Genomic DNA, 5,995 nt, shown 5'->3' on the forward strand with positions numbered 1-5,995 from the left:
ATATTTAGTTGTACCTAGTTGAACTGAGCATTATATATTTATGTTATCTAAATATTACCCTCTATAGTTAAAATGTAATTTTGTCTAATTATTATTCATTACCTCTCGAAAATATAATAAATAAATAAACAATTACGAATTACATAGGTTGTTCTAGTATCATCTCTTACTTTTTCTAGTAACATCTCTTACTTGTTCCATTTCCGGTGAACAATTAGCTAGGGTCGCAGAAGAAGATATGTTGAAGATAACTACAAAATTACAATAATATCGTTCATTAAAACGGATTTTATGGACACTAAGCAAAAGAACGTTATGTATGTACACTAATCTCAAGAACATTATGTACGTATGCGTTCATATGTACGTATACGTTTATATGTATGTACACGTTCGATTTTAGGTTTAATGAATCCGAAATTACCAGAATATCCTCGTCTTCTACCTCTAACATACGACTGAAAACCCTAATTTCCCCTGCCTTACTTTATTTTTTCACGACTTATGTCTATTTTTTTGGTTTCACTTGTGGGGTTTTTACTCAACTATTATAGATTTTCGTCTCAACATCTGATTTCTAAATTAAAAACCTATAAAAAGTGAGTTATATAGATTTTCAAAACGATATCTTGCTCTTCCATGGATGAACCCAGAGGAAAGATTTAGGGAAGAACAGCAAACCTGTTTAGATCTTCCTCCAATAAGTCTATCGCAACGCTAGACTGTCTTTGCCAGCTCAAACAAATTCGTGTTATTCTGGTAAGACTTTACAGTTGTCAATCTTACTTACTAAATCTACCACGGACATGAAGCCTACCACAACACTACGAAAACTATTTCAAAAAACAAACAAAGTATACCAAAAATATCTGTAACGAGCAAAGGCTGTCGCATAAATCGGTCGCAACAGGCCATTAGTCTACCATAAATATCTTCCCACCCTTTTAAATTTATCGCTATACCCACTAAAAATATAAGTCTATCATCAAAGGGCAACTTAATCTACCGAAATCATATATCTTTCGATTTCATCTACGTGGACCGATAAGTGTACCAACACTACAACTAAGTCTACCATGTACGTTGACCGATAAGTGTACCAAGACTACAACTAAGTGTACCAAAAATATCTGACGTACACCATTAATCAGTCCACCTGTATAAATCTACCATCAAAGGATCGGTAGACTTAGTCCCAGTTTCCAATGTTTTTTTTTTACTAATGGCATTAGCCGTAATTACGTTTTTTCCCAACACTAGTTTCAGGGGTAGTATAGGTACAATGGGTTAGTCTAGTAATTACAAACAATTGTATGTTACTTTTGTAATAAGGAAGCTTTTATGCAATATTCTAGTAACTCACCCTAAAAAATATCACTTACATGACATATATATATTCAAATTTATCGATAATAATATCCATTGTCGTATTTTAATAGCCTATGAAACTATCAAAATGAAAATGATGCATATCTAGATATGTAAAAACTTTTTTAAAAAATTAGCTATTTTTCACATGTTATAGAATATTTATATCATTATAGTTTGAAAATACAACATAACAATTGTTTATATATGAGCTATTGGAAAAAATCAAAATTATAAAGCATACATTATTATATCAGCATATATATGTATATGTGTAAAATTACATGATTATTAATTTATGAAATTATTCGGACCATATTTTACAAGAGAATTTCAAAAAAAAAAATTATCCTATTATCTTATCGAATTTTGCTATTTTTTACACTGGCCCGACTTGGGACCAGCAAATTTTATTAATTTATAGTGTTTATTAATTTATAGAGTATTAATTTATATAGGTTTCACTGTATATCTTTATTACATTAATTTAAATGTAGATTTTTTTTGTTCCCATTTCTTTTTAACACTAAGTTTTATTGATATCAAATATACAACACAAAGCCAAAATACATAGGGACAATTGCATTTTTAGTACCTTTATTTGCATTTAAATGAGCTCGTAGACCCCATATTCATTTTTTGAGAAACATAACCACTAAGGGTGTTGAAATTACAGTTGATCCCCTTACGACCAAACAAAAAACAGAAGCCAAAATGACAGATTTAACCCGATGAAGTCTGCAATAGATATCTTTAAGGTTGATTTCAAATTGACGTCAAAGGGAAGACTTAAAAGTAAGTCTACTCCTTAATTATAGGTAAAATTTTAATTTTAAAAATTATAAAAAAATAATTTGGTTAACCGTTTGACCAAATAATAACCACATAGACTTCCTGCATTGTAATAAAATAAATTTACATATAAACTAGTCAAATTAAGGGAGGTAAGGCTGATTAGGTTAAAATTATTTGATTTAGGGTTTGCTTAAGTAGACTTCTCTGTAGACTATTCGTGGTTGACTTTCTTATGCCATCAACTAGTAATATTATATTATTTTAAGCTCACCGACAATTTAACCAAACCGATAGCTGAACCTAACCGAATGCGTACCAATTATCTTATTTTAACCTAACCGGATTCGGTAACCATATAAATACTTCTTTCTATAGTTGAACCCTAGTTTGTATGTGCTTTCTCTCTCTCTCCACAATTTCTTTCTCTAAACTTCCGATATTGTTGCTCTCTAAAATTCAAATTATATCCTCATCATTTATCGTCTTCAAAACTGAAGGACATCTCAGATAAGTATTCTCATCATAGGAAGTCGGCTATTTGCTTTTGTAACGCTTTAGCTAATTTTGTTCGAAAATATATATGTTCTCATAGTTTTTTGTTCATTTTGCACACAGATATGGGGTTATACAGCTACACTCAGCCATCTTCTAGTTCTTTGCAAGTATGGAGTGAAGGTCCACTCGAAGTAAACTTTACTGGCCTGACAGATGTTTCTGCGGAAGGGAAACCGTTATGAAATGTTCCACCACAGCCGACAATCCTGGAAGGATTTTCTTTGGATGCAATAACCATGAGGTTGTTAGATTGTATGATGGTTTATTCGTTTGGTATAATTATTATTTGAGCATAGATAATATTCTTATGGTATATTTACTTCTATGATACGGTATAGGATGGAGAGGACCATATTATGAAATGGTGGGATGAGGCTATTATGCAAGAACTTCAAGCAATGAGAGGTGGACTTGCTGACCAAAGGGATTCTATTACAGCCATCCAAGAAAATGATGAAATGCTATGGTTTCAGCAGGAGCTAGAGAAGGTGAAAGATTAGATGAAGGAATTATGTCTGTCAATTCGTCGTGTACGCGGGGTGGTCGAGAATGTCTTAATCGCCGGTATAATCTTAATTGTTGTATTAATCTCTTTTGCTTCGTAGATCTTTCAAGTAAAATCTGTGAACCTCTCTTTATCGTGGCCGTTTGTTTGAATGGCGTATTTATGTCTGTAATCTGTTAAACTTGCTTCAGTTTCTTTAATATTTGGACGATATCGTTGACTTCATTTTTTGACCTATTTAGTAGACTTCTCTATTAAGAAATCAGTCGACGAAGGATACTCGTTAATGATTTACGACGCGACGGTTTGCGTTATTAATTATGTAACTGTTCATTGTAACCGTTTCGTCTCGTATATATAAACCAGCCCGGGGCCTTTTGATTATTTTAAAACTGCAACCAAAAAAGTTATCAGTAAATCATTTCTTCTCTCTTTTAAAAAAATAGTACGTAGTTCATCTTGAAAGTCTTGTATCGGTCAATATAAATCATCCACGCTTAATTGGAGACTGATCACGGTTGGGTAATTGAAACTTTCTCTATATCACTACAAATCATCATATCATTCACGTTTGTTTCATTCTTAAAAATATTCTATATCATATCACTTTATACTTGATAGTTTAGCAGTTTAAATTACGTTTTAGTTTCTCCAGAAAGAAGTCTACTTGATAAGTCTTCAGCATAATAGTACAAAAATTAATTTGATTTGATGGATTTGCAGTTTAAAGTACGTTTTAGTTTCCCTGAAAGAAGTCTACTTGATATGTCTTCAGCATAATAGTACAAAAGTTAGTTAGATTTGATAGTTTTGCAGTTTAAAGTACGTTTTAGTTTCCCAAAAAGAAGTCTACTTGACAAGTCTTCAGCATAATAGTACAAAAATTAATTTGATTTGATGGATTTGCACTTTAAAGTACGTTTTAGTTCCCGAGAAAGAAGTCTACTTGATATGTCTTCAGCATAATAGTACAAAAATTAATTTGAATTGATGTATTTTCAGTTTAAAGTACGTTTTAGTTTCCCCATAAAGAAGTCTACTTGATATGTCTTCAGCATAATAGTACAAAAATTAATTTGATTTGATGGATTTGCAGACGGTTCAGTTTCCCGTGGTGAAGTCTGCGAGAGAAGTCGTCAACATATTCATTACAAGGTATAAATTGATTTGACGTTAGTTGGCGGCAATATTTATATTTTTTAATTTACCAATACGCGGGATCCAGTTTTAATTGGTTTTTTTGCAATTTCTTTATAGTTTTCCGGTTCTGTTTCTAATTAATTTGGTTTTATAAAACCGGGATTATTTTAATTATTTTAAATTGTATGAAAAACGGAGATAACAATGATAGTTATCTCTAATTCTTCCTCATAAGGAAACTCTTCGTTTCCGCTTTTCTCTGCCGCTTATCTCCGCCGATTTCGACGAACTCCGCCGCTTATCTTCGCCATTGTTCTCTTCGATCAAACTGAATGTTTGACTTCTTCTGCAATTCGATAGTAGCCTTCTCTTGTTGGATTAGTCTTCCGCTTTCTCAATATTTTTTTTAATCTTATCTTGCAGAATGGATGAGAGAAAACCAGAATTTCCTCGGAGGTTTTACACGAAAGGTGATGAGCCTCTTCCTCAAAAAAGCATCAACTATTACAGCAACGATACGAAGCTGTTTGATGAACTCTACAAAGCTCTCGAGCCGGATGAATGGGATGAGATTCATCAATCTCGACTGAGTGTCTTGTTAAAGTTCAACCGTCTCCAATTTTAATGGGTTTCCAGACTGGTTCACCATATGCTCACCTTACAGATAGTCTGCAACAAAAAGTACGAGATTTGGAGTCTTGTTGGATCTAACCCTTTACGATTTTCTTTGAATGAGTTTGAGGCCATCACTGGACTTAACTGTGAAGATGTCGAGTCGTTGGAGCAGCCAGAGGTTGAGGTTACAGACGAGATGGAAGAGTTTTGGGAGAAGCTTGGAGTCAATTTAGACAGCTGTCCGAGTATTGAGCAACTGGTCGCAGCATGTAAAAACTCAAACGATTGTGATAGAATAGAGCGTGTTAGGTTGGGTTATTTAGCCATCTACGCTGGGTTTATAGAAGCTAGGAAACAATCAACGCCCACCCGTCTAAATATGGCTAGGCTAGTCATGGATTTAGATGCATTTCTTGATTATCCATGGGGAAGAGTTGCTTTCAAGAACCTGATTCAGTCTATTAAGGAGAAGGACTTAAACAAGCAGAGTTACACCTTAGACGGATTTGTTGAACCTCTACAGATATGGATGTACGAAGCTATGCCTGATTTTTCCAAATTAATTGGGGAACCGTTCCCAGGTAATCCAAGTCCACTGTTGCTTGCTTATCGCGGTTCTCGCGGAAGAAAACATGTCAAAGAGCATATTCTAAAACAGGTACGCATCCACGTGGTTTGTCTATAGTTTATCTACGATATTAGATGTTCGGTAACCCTATTGTGTTAGATTTGAACTTGCTTTTGGTTTTTGTTTTATATAAATTGCAGACAAACTTCAGAAACTATAAAACCATTGTGGCATGATTAGTCCTGTTTGGCAAGACGATGAATCAGATGAGAAAATTGATAACATTTTGAGAGAATTCAATGGGGATTTTGGTCCATGAAAGTGGGGGAGAGGTTTGTGGGTTGGTATATATCAATCCAACAATGCGAAGGTTAAGATTGAAGAAAAGGGATCGAGTAAGAGAGCCGGTAAATTTGATGAACCAAGTGGGAAGAGGCACTGTCCAGGTC

The sequence above is a fragment of the Camelina sativa genome, chromosome 17, assembly GCF_000633955.1.
Source record: "Camelina sativa cultivar DH55 chromosome 17, Cs, whole genome shotgun sequence".
In the NCBI taxonomy this organism is placed as follows: Eukaryota; Viridiplantae; Streptophyta; class Magnoliopsida; order Brassicales; family Brassicaceae; genus Camelina; species Camelina sativa.